At 44.0% G+C, this 20380-nt stretch overlaps 1 long non-coding RNA gene across 3 annotated transcripts; it reads right to left on the reverse strand.

The window, feature by feature from the left end:
* Positions 1–1010: 1010 nt before the first annotated feature.
* LOC105602853 (uncharacterized) lies at positions 1011–16861 on the reverse strand. 3 transcript variants are annotated; one of them, XR_009596861.1, is made up of 4 exons: positions 15738–16861; positions 7286–7403; positions 6058–6146; positions 1011–2268 (listed from the first exon to the last, which is right to left on the reverse strand). It is a non-coding gene; the product is annotated as an uncharacterized LOC105602853 (long non-coding RNA). The 3 variants fall into 3 exon arrangements; XR_006056656.2 differs by adding an exon at positions 9038–11634 and having other exon boundaries at positions 6058–7403; XR_009596860.1 differs by lacking the exon at positions 15738–16861 and adding an exon at positions 9038–15043.
* Between the last annotated feature and the right edge of the window lie 3519 nt (positions 16862–20380).

A 20380-nucleotide genomic window follows, 5' to 3' on the forward strand; every position in this document is an offset into this window, starting at 1 on the left:
AGGAGATCCAACCAGTCCATCCTAAAGGAGATCAGTCCTGGGTGTTCATGAAGCTCCAATACTTTGGCCACCTGATGCAAAGAGCTGCCTTATTGCGAAAGGCCCTGATGCTGGGAAAGATTGAGGGCAGGAGGAGAAGGGGACAACAGAGGATGAGATGGCTGGATGGTATCACCGACTCAATAGACATGAGTTTGGGTAAACTCCAGGAGTTGGTGATGGACAGGGAGGCCTGGCGTGCTGTGATTCATGGGGTCACAAAGTGTTGGACACGACTGAGAGAACTGGACTGAACTGAACTGAACTGAACTGATATGTTAATCCCAAACTCCTAATATATCCAGGAACATCTATCTTGACCTGACCTACATGGACAGCTGCAAGAGCAAAAGATACTTGCACCAAGAAACTTGCAACCATCAACTACACCCCCTCCCATTAAGCATAAAAGAAGCCTGTCCCATAACCTACTGGAGCTGAATTTGAAACCACCTTAATGAAAGGGAAACAGATGTTCCCCTAGAAGCTTCAGAAACATGACTCTGCTGATACCTTGGTTTCAGCCTAGTAAGACCCATTTTCAAACTTTTGACCTGAAAAACAGCAAAAATGATATAATCATATTGTTTTAAGCAACTCAGTTCTGGAAAATGTGGTTGACATTAAAAAAAAAAATCTGATGCAGTTGAGGACCTCACTGTTTCAGCCATCCTTGGGCTTTTGTTGTATGTGACTGTACAAATAACTTAGCAGGGCGATGAAGCAGCGGTCTAAGGGCTTTGCCAGAAAAATATGGTGATATCAAAACAGTCCCTCCTACCAAGCATCATGATGGATGGATGATGTGCATGGTACAGAAAACGAAAAAAATTTAAAAGTTACTGATCCCAGAAAACTTTGCTGACTAACCACATTTACAGTTTGCAAAACTGGCCACACATGGATTTGTCTGGTTGTTGGCTTGGTCACTTTTAATAAGGGGAGCACTTTACATTCAAAACAGCAATGGATTTCAGTTTAAAAAAAAACTTTTAATTTTATATTGATATATAGCCAATTAACAATGTAGTGGTATTTTCAGGTGGACAGCAAAGGGACTCAGCCAAATATATACATGTATCCATTTTCCCCTAGATTCTCCTCCTAGCCAGGTTGCCAGGTAACACTGAGCAGAGTTCTCTCAGTAGGTCCTTGCTGGTTATGCATTTTAAATATAGCAATATGTACAAAAGACATGATACAAATGAACTTATTTACAAAACAGAAACAGACCCAAACTTAGAGAAGGAACTTATGGTTGAGGGGGTGAGGTGGAGGCGGGGGTTGTGGTGGAAATGAGGGAAGGGATAGTTAGGGAGTTCAGGATCAGGGGTTTCCCTTGTGGCTCAGACAGTAAAGAATCTGCCTGCACTGCAGGAGACCTGGGTTCAATTCCTGGGTCAGGAAGATCTCCTGGAGAAGAGAATGGCAACCCACTCTGGTATTTTTGCCTGGAGAATTCCATGGACAGAGGAGACTGGTAGGATGCAGTCTATGGGGTCACAAGGAGTTGGACATGACTGAGTGACTAACACTTTGTTTTGAAAACACTTGGAAGAACTAGCAATGCTCTGAGTCAAACATGCGAACAAGTGGACGTGTTCTCCAGGTCTCTGCCTTCTTACTTCCTACTATCTCTCATACCCACCCTTCTCCTTCATTGAGATTACAAGCCTGGTTGCCTGGAGAAATGTTATTTTCAATCCTGACCTACGGTACTCAGTACAGAAGACAAAATGAAACAGTAGTGATCTGGAGGAACTAGCCAGCCCACGTGCTTGACTAATTGAGTTTTCCTGTTTCTTTACACCATAAAAAAATCAGATGTATGTCATTTTCCTTAGGAAATTACCCATTTTAATTCTGATGTCTCATTACACTGTGTAGTCACTACCTTGAAGCAAAGATGGATGAAGATCCAAACACCTTGTGGGTCAAAGTTCTGAGCACCCCACCCCTCACGTCCCCAGCAGGCACCAAGCAAACAGGAAACGCAGGTCTCTGCTAACCAGACCCAACTCATCAACCTGCAGAAGCCAGCCTGGTTTTATGTGACTGCCTCTCGTCAGGGAATTTTGAGCAGCCTTATAAGGAACACCCACAGGAGAAGTCAGATATGGTCGTAAAGTCTCAGAGTGGCTGCACCGGTCTCCCAGGAATTAGGCTGTGTTCTGTTCCATTAGGTTTCATTGTGCTGAGTTACTGCCGCTTTCTCCAAGCTTCCCTCCCCTGAAAGATGATAGAATTGTTTAATTTTTTGATTGAAGTATAGTTGATTTACAATGTTGTGTTATCTCTGTAGAGCAAAGTGATTCAGTTACGTGTATAAATATATACGTATATTAATATATATATATAATATATATTTCTCTTTTTATATCCTGTTCCATTATGGTTTATCACTATTGAATGTAGTTCTTTGTGCTCTACAGTAGGACCTTGTCTATACCTAAAAGCTTACATCTGCTAACCCCAACCTCCCTCCCCCCCTTTCCCCCAAACCCTCCCCCCTGGCAACCACCAGTGGGAACAGAGTTATATAATCATCGTCTGTAAATGGTGACTCACCTGCCAAAGGTAAATATTTTTCAGAAGCAGATATGTTTCTGGGGAGACTGAAAAGATTAGGAAATCAGCCCTGAGGTTCACACAATACTTGGTTTTCTTCTTCTTTTTCTAAATATCCCTCATCCTTCCTTCTTTCTGCCTTTTGGAAAGAATGCAGAACTTCTCCAGCAGTGAATAAATGCTGAATAAATGAAGGCAGTTACTTGCCCTGGGGGCATCAGTGTTTTAGGCTCAGACTTTAATTATGAAATAATCCTTCATTTCTCATTAGAGCAATTTCCACCAGAAAGAAGGAGAAGCCTGTTAATGGGCAGGAAACACTTCTCAGTGAGCTCGAGGATGCCAACAACAGAGTAATAAACATGGTACAAGGCACACAGCCCGGCACGCAGGACACCAGTCAGCGGTTATTAAACAGATGTTGAACAGAAATCCCTTATAACTGTACAGTATCTTCTGAAAAATCTTTTTGAGATTTCCAACTCAAAACAATCTTTTGAACATATAGGTTGATCTCCTTTTTGCCACGTAAAAATGGTGAAAGGATGAAATGATGATATCTCTCTCTGTAAGTTAATTGAAGGGGATTGGCTGAGGAGTCACAATAGATAAAGAAAACACTTAAAACTCCTCTGGAAGGTGGAAAGCAGATGAATCTAAAGTCAGGGATGGAAGAAGCAGGGGAATCTCCATATGAAACTAAGATTCAGAAATGCAGGGATTGGAAATGCACTATGGAATGTAAATGTTGTAAACTTTAACAAGTACTGCAGGTCTTAATGGCTCAGTGGTAAAAAAAATCCAGTGCAGGAAGATTTTCCTGGAGGAGAAAGTGGCAAGCCATTCCAGTAATCCCATGGACAGAGGAGCCTGGCAGAGTGGTCCACGGGGTCGCAAAGAGTCGGACATGGCTGATCATGCAAGCATATTATAATGATTAGTAATAGGGGGAGAAATAAGAAGCTGGTCATCCCTTCCCCTTCTAAAAATGAGACTCAGCTTATTAGCGACAATGAGGTCAAGACATTTAAAACAATAACAGGATCAACACTTTAAGTGATGGCTGTAAACATTAATTTTACCCGAACATTTTTCCCCTCAATCTTACCAGAATGTTTTCAACACCAATATTTCTGAGGTCAAACTAACTTACTTGAGGTCTAGCAATTCATTTTCGGTACTTTGTCTTCTGTTAGATACAAGCAAGAACAAATTCAGCACTATTTATCAAAAACATGCAGAATATAGTTGTTTTTTAAATAGTGATTTATCCTTCCCTCTGTGCATTTGTATCTATCTCCTTGCAGCCATGTGTATTTAAATGATAGAAGTGATAACTTGCCAATACTATTAATGGTGATTTTAGGGTGTTGTAATTTGAGGGAATTTTTGGTCTCATCTTGCTATGCTATTTTGAATCTTTTACAATAAAGCATGTTAATAATGAAATGAAAATGCATAAGCCCCCATCGATCCACAAGACTAGAAATGGGATAAAGCAAGCACAGCTAAAACTGTCACCTGGATAATTTGCAAAATTGTTACCAAACCAAACTTGGACCCACTTCCTCACACACAGTAAAGCGAATCTATTGTCATCGGTTTGTGGTGAAGGAAAGTACAGTGATGACTGGAGGGTGTCCAACATGAGGCCAAGCAAGAACAGGCAGCTCGTGCTCAAAACACCAAAACTCCCCCGCTGCTTTCAGGGAAGAGGTTTTTTTAATTGCTAGCTTAAAAATTGAAGTAGAGTTGGTTTACAGTGTTCCAGGTGTACAGCAAAATAATTCTGTTATATATGTATTATATATATATATATGTTTTGGACTCTTTTCCATCATAGGTTATTACAAGATATTGAATATAGTGCACTTGTTATACAGTAGGTCCTTTTTGTTTACCTACGGAAAGGTTTTTAAAGATTGGGGGTGAGGGAGAGGGTTGCAGGGTACCTGATCAGCTCATGACATTCTTCTGATTGGTTGGGGGTGAGGTAATCAGGAGTCAGTATTGTTAGCTTTCCAGTTCCACCTGGTCTGGAGTCTAGCTGCTGGTGGGAAGCATGTAGTTAATGTCTATGGGGGAGGGGGGTGGAATGTAGTATCTGTAACACACTCTATATGGCTCAGGATACTATCTCTAGTCCTTGAGGAGGAACTAAAGATCCCTGACTTTGTTCTATGGCTAAATTATTATTACTTTGTCTTGCTTGACTGTTTTCCTTTTTTTCTGCATTTTCTCACTTCTCTCATTACACACGTTCTTTGGAATCTGGAGAAGGCCTCTAGGCTAAAGATTTTCTGCAAACAAGAGGCAGGTAGGGAACACAGGAGTCTGCCCATGGGATGGTCCTGCTTCTCACAGACTGACTCAAAATTAAAACAATTAAACCAAGACTCCAGAGCTTGTGTAGATTCCCTAAGGTCATGGAGCTTGTACCTGGAAAGCTGGGGTTGCATCTAGGCAGCTGAGTAGAAAGTATCAGAGGTCAGCAAACTTTTCTGTGTAGTTAGCCGGAAAGAAAATAATTTAGACCTCTATCCCCACTACTCTGTGTTGTAGTGCAAAAGTAGCATAGAAAATAAATGGGTATGGCTATGTCAATAAAATTTTATTAACAAAGATAAATAATGAACAGATATACCACTGATAGCTGACTTTTGAAGACATCATAAATATTTTATCATTGAAGTATAGTCAATTTATAATGTTGTGTTAGTTTCTGCTGTACAGCAAAGTATAAGGTCCATATAATCAAAGCTATGGTTTTTCCATTACTCATGTACAGATGTGAGAGTTGGACCATAAAGAAGATTGAGTGCTGAAGAATTGGTGCTTTTGAACTGTGGTGCTGGAAAAGACTGTTGAGAGTCCCCTGGACAGCAAGGAGATCAAACCAGTAAACCCTAAAGGAAATCATCCCTGAATATTCATTCAAAGGATGGATGCTGAATCTGAAGCTTTGGCCACCTGATGCAAAGAGCCAACTCATTGGAAAAAAACCCTGATGCTGGGAAGAGTGAGGGCAATTCTTTTTTACATTCTTTTCCACTATGGTTTATCTCAGGATATTGAATATAATTCCCCATAGATATTAATATATTAATATTAATATATCAATGGAAGCTTTAAAGATGTATCACAACATATTTCTGCCATAGAAATACCCAGAATCTATCACTGACTGAAACAGACTGACAACAACCAATTTCTTTCCTGAACTTGTGAAATTGGCTTTATTTTTCCTCTTCTACCTTGAGAAAATACTTTTTTTTTTTCCTTAGTGGCTCAGTCATGTCCAACTCTTTGCGACCCTATGGACTATAATCTGCCAGGCTCCTCTGTCCATGGGGATTCTCCAGGCAAGAATCCTTGAGAAAATACATGTTAGAAAGTAACAATACATATGCATACATTGTCTGAATATAGACAGATAAATACGACCCCCACCTTCATGGTTTTGGTCTGTCTTCTCCACTTTGCAGAATCTAGTTCACTCTCCAGGAAAATCCTTTTATGCTTTTATATTTTGATGTGTGCTAGCAAATGACAAAACATGTAAACCTTATTATGTGCACATCGACATAATAGGTTTACTGAACATAATCATTAGGGCTCATATACTGCAGCAATACTTAGCCGTAGGGAGTTGAATTCCACTGGAACATTTCAAGTGCGGCCACCCACTCTGGAGAAATTGGCATAACAGAACATTTAGAAAGTACACAGTGTTTACTCTGGCCAGACAAAGGTGGTTATTTCTGGTCATTTGCTTGGTGTACCCAGCAGACATCCATTCTCCTTGACATTTTACAATTGCTCTTCTCAGCTGTGAAATCATTTTTATATAACTGAGATAGCAGCTGTTTGCAGAACACCTCACTCATTCTGGTTTATAGGAGAACATAAAAGCACCATCTGCTTGAAGTTTATTCTGGAAACCCTCTGCCAAACAGCGGACTGAGTAGACAGCCTCAGAAAATCACTAACCAACTTGCTTTGGGACAAAGAGAGATGCAAGAAGTCTCTCAGTGGTGGTATGGAGTAAGGGTCAAACTAAAATAAATCCCAAATATATAAAAATTCACTGTTTAGCACACAGAATCCAGTCACACTACTAAAGGTAAGATGTTTCGGGGGGTTGTTGATGATCACCCGGTGCATTTGGGGTCATGACTCTGAAAGTTCATTCTCCCTGGAGATCGAGATGCAGAAACATCACGGCAGACACTTGGAACTAAAAGCATCATTCTTCATTTCCTGTGGCTGAGATCAGGATTCTAATCAATCATATAATTCTTTTCCTGTTGACCCCCAAGTAGACCTGAGAATCCTTCCAACCCCAGTACTTAAAAGCACCGCCCTTCAGCAAATTTTCTACAGTACCATATAGGGCTTAACAAGAGTGCACTGTAGCAGCACAAACAAACAAACAAACAAACAAAACTGAAAACAGAAAAAAATCTAAATGATTAGGAATAGAAGAAATCTGAATACATGTTGGCACAGCTAGATAATACTTTATAGTGGGTGAAAAAGTGAGATGGAACTATTTACGCTGCTAGAAAAATTCATCAGAAAATAGATCTTTGTACCAAGACATGGAAACAACCCAAGTGGCCCTCAACAGATGACTGGCTTAAGAAGATGTACACATGTAGAGTGGAATATTACTCACCCATAAAAAAGAATGAAATAGTGCCATTCACTGCAGCATGGATGGACCTAGAAGACTTCATACTGAGTGAAGCAAGTCATAATGAGAAACAATATATGATATCCCTTATATTTGGAATCTAAAAAAAACAATACAAATGAACTTATTTACAAAACAGAAATATATTCATAGACATAGAAAACAAACTTACAGTTATTAAAGGTGAAAGTGGTGGAGGAAGGGATAAATTAGGAGTATGGAACTATGAGATACAAGCTACTATACATAAAAGACATGAATAGCAAGAAATTGCTCTATAGCACAGTATCTATAAACAATAACTTATAATAACCTATAATGGGATATAACCTGAAATAATAACTGAATCCCTATGTTCTATACCTGAAACTGACACAATATTCAAAATCAACTATACATCAACGACAAAATTTTAAATGAGGGAACTAAAGCAAAAAAAAAAATCATATTATATGCAAATAGTAACTCCCATAGAGTAACTTATTTTAAAAATGGACATTATTTTTAAATGTTTGTTTTAAATAACATCTATATATTATTTCCAGCCTCTACAGGAGTGCTCACTCATCAGAGAGGTCTTATCTGCCCCCTTATATACAATAGTAAATCTTACCCTTTCCCTCTCCAGCCTTTTTCTTCTGCACTAATCCAGAGCTCTTGTCACTATGAGAACCATATTTTCTATTTATTCACTTGTTTATGGCTCACTGGCCCTAAAAGAATATGACCTCCAGGGACTTTGTTTTATTCCTCTTTAAATCCCTCACACCTAGAATGCTTCCTGGCAGGTAGCAAGTGCTCAGTAAACACTGATTAAAAGAATGCCTACATGAAAATGCACCCAGAGAAGAGAGTTTCTGAGACAAGATCCCTCAGATTGTCAATGGTTGAGGCACCATTAGAACTTGGTTGTGCTGAGAGCCTGAGGTTGTCCCTTAGGTCCTGGTCCCACGGCCCTGCGTGTAAGCTCACATTTTCCCCATGCCTTCTGGGTGTTCATAACTGCCCATTGAGAGTTCATAACTACCCATGATGCTCTCCTTTAAAATCCCCCCTCAGCCATATTGGAGGACTTCAGGACCCACAGTGAGTGGAGACTACAAGTGAAGCAGGAAAAAATTCTTCCACTAGTTAGGATTTGTTTGTGGGAGTTTGGCTTAAGCAGATGGCATGTGTCTTTGTCCAAAGCAGAGACATCTTCCAGAGAAACTGCAGGACTCCAAGGGGAAAAATACAGGACAGCATCATTCTGCCCGAAAATCTACACCCATTCATTGCTGCCTCGTTTACCAAGTACTCTCCCTGCTGTGCAGTGGAGCCACCAAAACCAAAATCCAGATCCTGCTGATGGGGACATCTTCCCTCAGTCCCGAAGAATCAGATGTCCTTGGAAGCTTGGGTTAAAGCATAAGATTCACTCATTCATTCATTCACTCATTCAAGAAATATTAACAGTATGCTTATCTGTGCCAGGCATTGTTGGCGGTGCTGAGGATATAGCAGGGGCAAAACAGACAAGTTCCTTCCCTAACTGATTTTGCATCTGAAATGAAGACACACACACCAGGAGCAAATGGAGACACAAACCTAAAATAGTTATAATTATGCAGAAAATGAAATAGTCTAATAAATTGAGTAGAGTGATGAATGAGGAGGGTAGAAGAGCGACTTTAGCAGGCTGGGGACAGCATCTCTAAGGAGATGTAAGGAAATGATTTTGTACCGAGAACTCACTAAAGAGAAGCCAAGTCTGGGGAACTTGGAGATCAAGACTTCCAAATCAAAGACTATGCTCTCCAGGGAAGAATCCTTCCTGCCTCTTCCTGTTTTTGGTGGTCCCAGGCATCCTTGGCTTATGGCAGCATCCCTTCAATCTTTGCCTCCTCATCACTTCATGGCAAGCAGATGAGGCAAAAGTGGAAACAGTAACAGATTTTATTTTCTTGGGCAGCCATGAAATTAAGACACTTGCTCCTTGGAAGAAAAGCTATGACAAACATAAACAACATATTAAAAAGCATAGACATCACTTTGCAGACCAAGGTCCATATAGTCAGAGCCATGGTTTTTCCAGTAGTTATTTATGAATATGAGTATTGGACCATAAAGAAGGCTGAGCATCAAAGAATTGATGATTTCTAATTGTGGTGCTGAAGAAGACTCTTGAGAGTCCCTTGGACAGCAAAGAGATCAAACCAGTCAATCCTAAAGGAAATTAACCCTGAATATTCATGATGGCACCCCACTCCAGTACTCTTGCCTGAAAAATCCCATGAACGGAGGAGCCTGGTAGGCTGCAGTCCATAGGGTCGCCAAGAGTTGGACACGACTGAGCGACTTCACTTTCACTTTTTACTTTCATGCATTGGAGAAGGAAATGGCAACCCACTCCAGAGTTCTTGCCTGGAGAACCCCAGGGACGAGGGAGCCTGATGGGCTGCCGTCTATGGGGTCGCACAGAGTCGGACACGACTGAAGTGACTTAGCAGCAGCATTCATTGGAAGGACTGATGCTGAAGCTGAAGCTCCAATACTTTGGCCACCTGATGCGAAGAGCCAACTTATAGGAAAAGAGCCTGATGCTGGGAAAGATCGAGGGCAAGAAGAGAAGGGGGTGACAGAGGATGAGATGGTTGGATGGCATTACCGACTCTATGGACATGAGTTCAAGCAAACTGGGAGAAAGTGAAGGACAGGGAAGTCTTCGGTGCTGCAGTCCATGGAGTTGCAGAGTCAGACACAACTTAGCAACTGAATGACAACAACAGGTCACATGACCTTCTCCTCCCTGTGTGTCTCTGAGCACTCTCACCTCTTCCTATAAGGATGTCAGTTATCAGATTTCGGAGCTTCCCTAAATCCAGGACAATTGCATCTCAAGATCTTGAATTAATGACATCAGCATAGATCTTATTTCCAAACAAAGACACATTGGATTTTCTGGATGGATACAAATTTGGGAGGACACTATTAACCCTATCTGAATGTGCTGTAAATATTCATACTGATTCTCTTATGATAATTTATATTTGTGACCTCATTCTTCATCTCAGCCAGTCAGGGCAACACAGAACACCACTGGACACTTTCTAGAAGCAATGAAAGGTATTGAGCATCGGGCAATGCCATGGGTGGTTTTATCATCCTTGTGACCCACTAGTACCTCAGCTTCCAGGTTCCAGAAACTTTGTTCTCAGGTGTGGCTTCTGAGATTTGTATATGGAGCTTTAACCATGCTCAGGGGGAGAAATTTGGTTCCAACCAGGCAAGTGAAACAGAAACACAAGACAAATGCTGGAACCCCCTCCACACTTAGCTGGTCATCTCCCAACAAGGCTCTTTAACTGTATTTGCATTTCAGACTTTTCCAGTCCCTGAGAAGCTAAGAGATTCTCAGAGCAAAGATGATCTCCAACGGGGCTGATTTCTTGACTTATGAAATTGCTGAGTACACCCTGTGTCCCAAATACTTTTCAATGAAACTGTCTTCAGGAATTGTAGACCTTTGTCTTGATGTACGTGGAGATGAAGAGCATACACAATAGGTTCTCTATGGGAGCCAGTTTAGTAATATCTACAAATGAAACAGGTTTAGACTGAAGAGCCGTATGATTTACAAAGACTATTCATGATGATAGAGTAAATGAAATGCTACTGGAATGTATTTTTCCTATTTACACAACGTGCATCACCTACTTGGGAAAGAGTAAACTGGAACAAAGGTAATGTTCCTTTTAACATTAAAATGCAAAAAATTATGATTGTGACACATGATTTCATTTTTTAGTATTTATTTAGTTTTGGCTGCATCAGGTCTTAGTTGTGGCATGCAGGATCTTCCAGAATCTTTACTGTGGTGGGTGGGCTCCAGAGGGCATGTACTCAGTAGTTGTGGCACTTGTCCTGAGATTTTTGGGATCTTAGTTCCCCAACCAGGGATGAAACCCATGTCCCCTGCATTGGAAGGCAGAATCTTAACCACTGGACCACCATGGAAGTCCTGACACATGCTTTTAAAAGGATGTATGCTCCCAAGTTTATCTGATGAAAAAGACATGACAGTTGGTTCACCTACTTTTTAACCTGTAGGATCCAGGCTGGTCCTGTGAATTTCTGAGCTCACCATCCTGATCCTGTAGAAGGACTTGATTGCTCTGTGTCAGGAGATCAGGTGCTCTAGACATTCTGCTCCTATTCAAAAGCATTGTTATAACTGATAACCTAAGATGCTAAATGACTTCATTCCACTCTGAACACATGTGCTTTTGCTCATGAAGAATACAAGTAGTCCAGTCCCCAAATACAGCCAGAGGCCCATGCATACCAGGACCCTGTAATGAATATAACAGCATCAGTTCTTCCCAGGACTTTGGATACCATATTAGCTATACAATCTGCCTCTATTGAGTCAGGTGTCAGAGCAAATGCTTTCTCAGCACAGATGAACTCAGAGATTTCAGAATTGAACTCTATAGCTAAGTCTTGAACAAATACCTTCCAAGAATTCTCTGATCCCCAGTATAATCATACTTTGAATTTTCTGCTGTAACTTCTGAATTCCTCTAACACAGAATTAGCCTGGTAAATTTTAAAAACTAGAGTTAACAAGACATTGCATGATTACCAGCTAATTGCAGCCATTTCTTTGCCAGGAAGTCATACATTGTCTAAGACATTTCTGATAAGCGTATTCACATAGGATTAAATACATCTAGCCCCAAATGGCTATTATGCTTGACAAGCTGATTAGTAAGTGCAGTGAGTTGCAAAGTGCAATCTGACTAAATTGGATGCTTTAAGATTCACTGGGAAAAAAAAAAAAGATTCACTGGAAGAATGCTGTTAATTACATTGGCACATCTAGAGTCTATACATATATCTTTTCAGTAAAATAGATTGTGGCATTATATGTAGTATGATTTCTGCCTTAATAATGCTTAATAGAGGCATGTCAAGCCTATAACTTGTAATATTCTCATTTATATTAAATCATCTGTTAATACTTTTCTAATTGTTCTCCTGGCTTCTGGCTTTCCTACACTACAACAGAACTGCTGTGGCCAAATTAGCTGAAAATACATTGGTTTTTAAGAACTTAAATGCTGGAGGTTAGGAAAACAAGCAAAGGGGTTTCTGATATGGCCTGGCTCCAGATTTCTGCATTTTAGTACTGGCAAAGACTCCTTCTTGATCAAACTTTAGCCAGACTACTTTGAAAAGGAGTCTTCTTTCTACAAGTTTTTTTTTTTTTCCTCTTAATTGGGATGTGGTTGCTTTACAATGTTGTGTCAGTTTCTGCTGTACAATGAAGTGAATCAGCTGTGCATGCGTGCTAAGTCTCTTCAGTCATATTCAAGTCTTTGCGACCCTACGTACTGTAGCCCACCGGGCTCCTCTAGCCACAGGAGTCTCCCAGCAAGAACACTGGAGTGGGTTGCCATGCCCTCCTCCAGGGCATCTCCCGACGCAGGGATCAAACCCAAGTCGCTCACATCTACTGCACTGGCAAGTAGGTTCTTTACCACTAGGCCCACCTGAGAAGCTGTGTGTGTGTGTGTGTGTGTGTGTGTAAGCACGCACACACGTGTGAGTGTGTGTACCATATACATACGTATATATATATATATATATAGAGAGAGAGAGCTCTATCTATACATCGATATATGTCTATATATAGAATCCCCTGCCTCTTGGACCTCCCTCCCACACGTCCTGCATCCCACCCCTCTAGGTGATCACAGAGCACAGAGCCGAGCTCCCTGTGCAATAGAGCAGATCTCCACTAGCTATCTGTTTTGCACATGGCTATGCACATGCATCAATCTACAAGTTCTTAACGGTGGGCGGCTTCCATGTCCTGAGGCTGCTAAATCAGTTCATCAAGGGTCTTTATACCATTGATTTCTATCTTAGTCCATCAGGATTGCTATAATGAAAAGACAGTAGACTGGAGGGCATAAACAACAGATATGTGTCTCTCACAATTCTGGGGCTGGAAAGATGATGATCAAGGCTCTGGTAGATTCTGTGTCTAGTGAGGGTCTGCCTTCTAGTTCACAGATGGCCATCTCCTCATTGTGTCCTCACATGGAGAAAAGAAGTGAGGGGGTCTCTGGGGTCTCCTTTTATAAGGGCACTAATCCCATTCACAAGGGCTTGACTCTCATGCCCTGATCACCTCCCACAAATGCTATCTCCTATACCATCACACTGAGAGGTTAGGATTTCCACGTACAATTTTTTTTTTAGGTGAGGGGAGAGACAAACATTCAGTCCATAGCATTTCCTTTGCCCCTATCTTTGACCTCTATTTCTTTGGCTTATCTTTAGCAAGAATCTTGGTAAGACAGTTTAGCAAGAAGCCTCCATCCACTGATCCCCCTCGATTTGTTATCCAGCTAGAAATACCCACATGTTAGAAATATCCACCCACATTGAAGTGTTTAATGTTGATTTCCATCTTTTTCCCTCTACAGCCATAGTTTTCTTTTTTTAATTCTTAAAAATGTATTTATTTGTTTATTTTGTATTGAAGTATAGTTAATTTATAATGCTGTGTTAGTGTTTCAGGTGTACAGCAAACTAGCTCACTTATGTATAGAGATAGATATATCGATTCTTTTCCTGTTAGCCCAAGCTCATGTGCCTGACAAACAGTGAAGCCAAACAAACTGAAACATCGGAATTTGGAGCAGAGAAAGTTTTGATGCAGGCCATGCAAGGAGACAGGTGGCTCATGCCCTAAAAAAACCCTGAGCTCCCCCAAGGATTTTGGCAAAGGACTTTTAAAAGCCAGGTGAGATGGAGATGAGACATATAGAAAAGACTTGTGGACACAGTGGGGGCAGGAGAAGGTGGGACAAATTAAAAGAGTAGCATGGAGACACATAAATTACCATATGCAAACTAGATAGCTGGTAGGAATGTGTTGTATGAAGCAGGGAGTTCAAATCTGGTGTTTTGAGACAATCTAGAGGGGTCACGCAGAGTCGGACACGACTGAAGCGACTTAGCAGCAGCAGCAGAGGGGTTGGAGGTGGGAGGGAGGTTCAGGAGGAGGGGACATATGTATGCCTATGCTGATTCATACTGATGTATGGCAGAAACCAGTACAATTACTGCAAAGTAATTCTCCTCCAATTGAAAATAAATTTTAAGTCAGGTGAGGTGAGGGAGTTCTCTGACCCTGGACATGGGAAAGAAATCTGAGCACCAAAGAATCGATGCTTTTGAACTGTGGTGTTGGAGAAGACTCTTGAGAGTCCCTTGGACTGCAAGGAAATCCAACCAGTCAATCCTAAAGGAAATCAGTCTTGAATATTCATTGGAAGGACTGCTGTTGAAGCTGAAACTCCAATACTTTGGACACTTGTTGTGAAGAACTGACTCATTTTAAAAGACCCTGATGCTGGGAAAGATTGAAGGCCGGAGGAGAAGGGGACAACAGAGGATGAGAGGGTCGAATGGCATCACCGACTCAATGGACATGAGTATGAGTAAACTCCAGGAGTTGGTGACGGACAGGGAGGCCTGGCATACTGCGGTTCATGGGGTCGCAAAGAGTCAGACATGACTGAGTGACTGAACCGAACTGAAGTGAGGGGTAGGGGTATTGCAGGGTCTGTGATCAGCTTGTGCACAATTCTCCAATTGTCTAATGATGAGGGAACAGGGTGGGGTCACAGGGGTTAACAGTATGAGTCCTTAGGCTCCAGAAGGCCTGAGGCTATGGGCTCAGGGTCATCAAATAGTTAACATATTCCATTTAGTACAGGGTGGGAGGGTGGGGGGAGTGAGGGTCTTCACATCTGCAAAACAACTCAGGAAATGTGCATCAAATACTGTTATCTAGGTACTTCAGAGGAGAGCTAAAGCAGAGGATATGAGGGAAGTCCAGTACCCTTCCCCTCCTGTTTCACAGAATCCTGCACCATTACATTTTCAGTATAGCTTTTTACAAGATGTTACATATAATTCCATGCTATACAGTTGGTCCTTGTTGATTATCTATTTTCTGTATCAGTTCAGTTCAGTCCAGTCGCTCAGCTGTGTCTGACTCTTTGCGACCCCATGGACTGCAACACATCAGGCTTCCCTGTCCATCACCAGCTCCCAGAACTTGCTCAAACTCATATCCAAAGAGTCAGTGATGCCCACCCAACCATCTCATCCTCTGTCGTCCCCTTTTCTTCCTGCCTTCAATCTTTCCCAGCATCAGGGTCTTTTCCAATGAGTCAGTTCTTCGCATCAGGTGGCCAAAGTATTGGAGCTTCAGCTTTAGCATTAGTGATGTGTATCTTTCTATCAGGACTGCGGTAGAACCTTGGGCGCTGAAAGGAGACAGACCCTGGGTCCTGCTTTGAAGAAGTTTAAGCTACAGGTGTCACCAGGAACCTGCATATCCCTCACCCTGCAAGGGAAGTGTTTTTCTTACCTCAGCCCGTCTGCAAGCTCAGGTATCCCAGCACACCTGAATAGCCACTGTGAGAGAACCTCAGGCAGGATGGGGGTGAGATTCTTTACTCCTTGAGCGGGGCACCGAGGGCTTACGTGGCCCACTGCTCCCAGGAGTGGAAGCCGCCTCCTCCCTTTATGATCCGGATGTGCTTGGCTCCTCCCAGGTGCCGCGAGTACATCATAAAAATCGCCAAAGGTAGTAAATTCACCGTTAATCTGGAGATGCACCCACTGTTCCCAGACACCAGCGCCCTGAGATCCACAACCCTTAAAAGCACCGTTCCAGCCGCTGAGGACCCCAGGAGTTGCCCACGGGGATGATCCTAAGCCTCCGCCAAGCAGGGGTCTCTCCAGGAGCTACAGAGGAGCTAGACCCTCCTAGAGCTAAAGCCGGCTCTCGAAACTAGAGGACTAGGAAAAGACGGGGTCAGAGGCCGGCTCACCCCTAGAATTCTCAGTCCCCGTGTGGGTTAATCTAAGTGAGAGACGGATGGAGTCCCAGGGTTTGGGGAAAGAGAGTGCAAAACTGGGCTCCCCATTCTCAGTCCTACAGTCCTTCAGGGTATTGGGGTGCGGGACAAAGAGTGTAAAGCACCCTTTCTGTCGCCCCCTCATCATCCCCACGGATGACCTATCAGCAACCTGTCTGCAGGTGGTCTCAGGTAGGGGAGACCGGGTACGCAGCGCCTTCTCTTCCAAGGATGGGGTGCCCCGCCGAGGGGCTCCAGGTGGGACCAGCGCCCTTACTCGATCCCGGAGACGGGCCGGAAGTTCAAGTTCTCTCGGCCCCGTGAGCCCAAAAGCCTGAAGAACTTGCCCAGCTCCAGGGGCGGGGGATAGGAGAGCAGAGGCGCTCCGCACTCACCTTTTCGGGTTCGCCAGGATCCAGCTCAGCGATCGGCGTAGCCCGGGGGCGCACACTCGGGGAGCGTCCCGCTGTCCCGCATTCGCATAACGCAGCTGACCCGCGCGAGTGAGGGACTCTGATGCGTCCCAAGCCTGGTCGCGTCTCCGATGACTGAGCCCCGGCCCTCGCCGCTGTCCGCGCTCTGCCACCAACTTTTCTCCTGCCGCCGCCTCCTGGTCCTACCCTCATTTCCTTCCCAGTTTTAGGGTTCCGGGACTATCCCCGGTCCTCCGGGGGCGCGCAGTACCCACACCCTCCCTCGCGGATGCTGAGCTGGAGGAGAGCTGGGCGCAGGGGTAGAAGGGCGCAGGCGGAGACGCAGGGCGCCTCCAGCGCTGGAGAAGTGGCGCCGCGGGAGGCAGGCAGACCAGGTGAGGTGGCTCTCAGCCGCGATCTCTTGTCCGCGCTAACCGACTCCTCTCGCAGGGAAATTGCGAGGTCGAGGTTGCAGACTCGGCCTCTCGTCCCCTGCAGCGGGGTCCTCGGGAATTCTGCCGGTATATGGAGAAGGGTCCTTCCTTTCCCCATCTTCCAGCAGGCGATCAGCGCCTCCGACTTGTAAACTGCTCAGTTGTCTTGGAAGCTCTTGACTTCAGGAATTAAAAATTCCATGCATTTGTTCCATAACCATCCTCGACCTCCACTGGGAGAACAGGAAACACGGAATCTGTGTTTACATAGATGGACATTTACCAGCATTTGGCCTTCCCTTGTGTCTCAGATGGTAAGGAATCTGCCCGCAATGCAGGAGACCTAGGTTCCTTCCCTGGGTCGGGAAGATCCCCTGGGAAAGGGAATGGTTACCCACTTCAATACTATTGTCTGGGAAATCCCATGTACAGAGGAGCCTGGGGAGCTACAGTTCAGGGAATCGGAAAGAGTCGGACACAAGAGAGCAGCTTCCACACTTTACCTGTATTTTGGTTACGCCTGTGTGTTAAGGCTCAAAACGTTATGTGCAAAAACACACCGTAAACTGGTAACGTTAGAGAGGTTAACTGTTGACTAGTTGTGATTATGTACTCATGGAGTTTAAACTCAGTACACTTCAGTTAACTATTAAAGAAGAAAGAACCCTCTCTCCTGCAGAATTGTTTCCCGAAATAGCATTTTTTTCTTTCTTTTCTTTGGGGGGAGTGGATGGGGAGGTGGGGGTGGGTACTGGGCTGGGGAAAGCCTAACTTCCCATTGCTCTGCCTCTTTCTCTTAGATTTGCAGGAGCACCGGGAACTTCTACCCTGGTGTTTGCCTCAGCCCGCCCTAATCAGATGCTTCCTGTTCCTGTGAATCTGGGGGTAACTGGAGCCAGAGCGACCCCTCTCCTGACAATACCCCAGTACCCAGACAGCAATCAACCCCCAGCTGCCACCCTTTCCCTACACCCCTCTCCTAACGCTGGGACATCCATCTCCATCTCCTCTTCTAGGAAAGGGATCAGGCCACCCCTCTCTCTCCTGGGAGGCTCAGTCCAACCTCAGAAAGGAAACCAAGCTGTCTGTGTCCTGTGTCACCTTCTTTCTGCTTCATTAGAGCAACAGAGGGCTTCCTGAGCATTCCAAAAGAAAAGAAAACAAAATCCGACCAGTGCATGAGACTGAGAGAGATTCTGCACAAACTGAAAATCCATTGTGTGTGTCCTTAGTTGCTCCAGAGTTGTGGCTGTTCTGCCCAGTGTCCGAGTCCCCAAAACTGAGATAATAAGACATCCACAGCAATGCAAAAGCATAAAGGGGTTTATTGCTAGCTCGAGCTAGGGCCCAAGTCTCATCCAGCACAGTGGAGTCTTGACGAGAGCCGCAAGCTCTGAATCACAGCTGCTTATATACAGGCGGTCTTTTGTCTCAGCAGTAGTGTAGTTGGCATGTGGTGATTGACTCAACCTTGGGTCATCGTGGTGACTGACTTAACCTTGGCGTCATCGGGGGGGACCTTGGTGTTATCGGGGACCTTGGTGTCACCGGGGACCTTGGTGGGGCTTCCTAGAATTATGACTCATGCTTACAAGAACCTGAGGCCTAGGCCTAGTGTGGCCCGTCAAGCCTGTCATGGCTCAGGTCAGGTCCCAACATTGGCCAACTCTATGCGACACCCTGAACTGTAGGCCCCCAGGCTCCCCTGTCCATGGAATTCTCCAGGCAAGAATACTGGAGTGGATTGCCATTCCCTTCTCCAGGAAAATCCATCTGTGTACCCTAACTCAGGCACACGGAGATGCCAGGCCTAAGAGGAGCTGGGGGTGGGCAGGAGAAGGCACTTGGGATGGGAGCATGTCCCCCCAGAGAGCACCACTGGGAATCTGGACCCAGGCTGAAGTGAAGGTAGTTCACTGAGTTTCCAGGTTGATTCCACTTGTCAGCCATGCGGAGGAAAGCTGGGAAAACAGGACACCAGGCCAGAGGTGTCAGTTACATGTGGGCTCTAAAGAGGTCTGGGGGCTTCCAGGTGGCGCTAGTGGTAAAGAACTTGCCTTCTAGTGCAGGAGACATAAGAGACATGGGTTTAATCCCTGGGTGGGGAAGATCCCCTGGAGAAGGGCATGGCAACCCAATCCAGTATTCTTGCCTGAAGAATCCCATAGACAGAGGAACCTGGTGGGCTACAGTCCGGTCCATAGGGTTGCAAAGAGTTGGATGCCACTGAAGCAACTTCAGTTCAGTTCAGTTCAGTTCAGTTCAGTCTCTCAGTCACGTCCGAATCATTGTGACCGCATGTACGCCAGGCTTCCCTGTCCATCACCAACTCCCGGAGCTTAAACAAACTCATGTCCATCGAGTCGGTGATCCCATCCAACCATCTCATCCTCTGTTGTCCCCTTCTCCTCCTCCCTTCAATCTTTCCCAGCATCAGGATCTTTTCAAATGAGTCAGTTCTTCGAATCAGGTGGCCAAAGTATTGGAGTTTCAGCTTCAGCATCAGTCCTTCCAATGAATATTCAGGACTGATTTCCTTTAGAATGGACTGGTTGGATCTCCTTGCAGTCCAAGGGACTCTCAAGAGTCTTCTCCAACACCACACTTCAAAAGCATCAATTCTTTGGTGCTCAGCTTTCTTTATGGTCCAACTCTCACGTCTGTACATGTCTACTGGAAAAACCATAGCTTTGACTAGACGGACCTTTATTGGCAAAGTAATGTCTCTGCTTTTTAATATGCTGTCTAGGTTGGTCATAGCTTTTCTTCCAAGGAGTAAGTGTCTTTTGATTTCATGGCTGAAACCACCATCTGCAGTGATTTTGGAGCCCCAGAAAATAAAGTCTCTCGCTGCTTCCATTGTTTCCCCATCTATTTGCCATGAAGTGATGGGACCAGATGCCATGATCTTAGTTTTCTGAATGTTGAGTTTTAAGCCAACTTTTTCGCTCTCCTCTTTCACTTTCATCAAGAGGCTCTTTGGTTCTTCTTCACTTTCTGCCATAAGGGTGGTGTCATCTGCATATCTGAGGTTATTGACATTTCTCCTGGCAGTCTCGATTCCAGCTTGTTTCATTCAGCCTAGCATTTCGTTTGATGTACTCTGCAAATCAGTTAAATAAGCAGTGTGACAATATACAGCCTTGACATACTCCTTTCCCGATTTGGAACCAGTCTGCTATTCCATGTCCAGTTCTAACTGTTGCTTCCTGGCCTGCATACAGATTTCTCAAGAGGCAGGCCAGGTGGTCTGCTATTCCCATATCTTTAAGAATTTTCCACAGTTTATTGTGATCTTTGGTG

The sequence above is a fragment of the Ovis aries genome, chromosome 17 (assembly GCF_016772045.2).
Source record: "Ovis aries strain OAR_USU_Benz2616 breed Rambouillet chromosome 17, ARS-UI_Ramb_v3.0, whole genome shotgun sequence".
Lineage (NCBI taxonomy): Eukaryota > Metazoa > Chordata > Mammalia > Artiodactyla > Bovidae > Ovis > Ovis aries.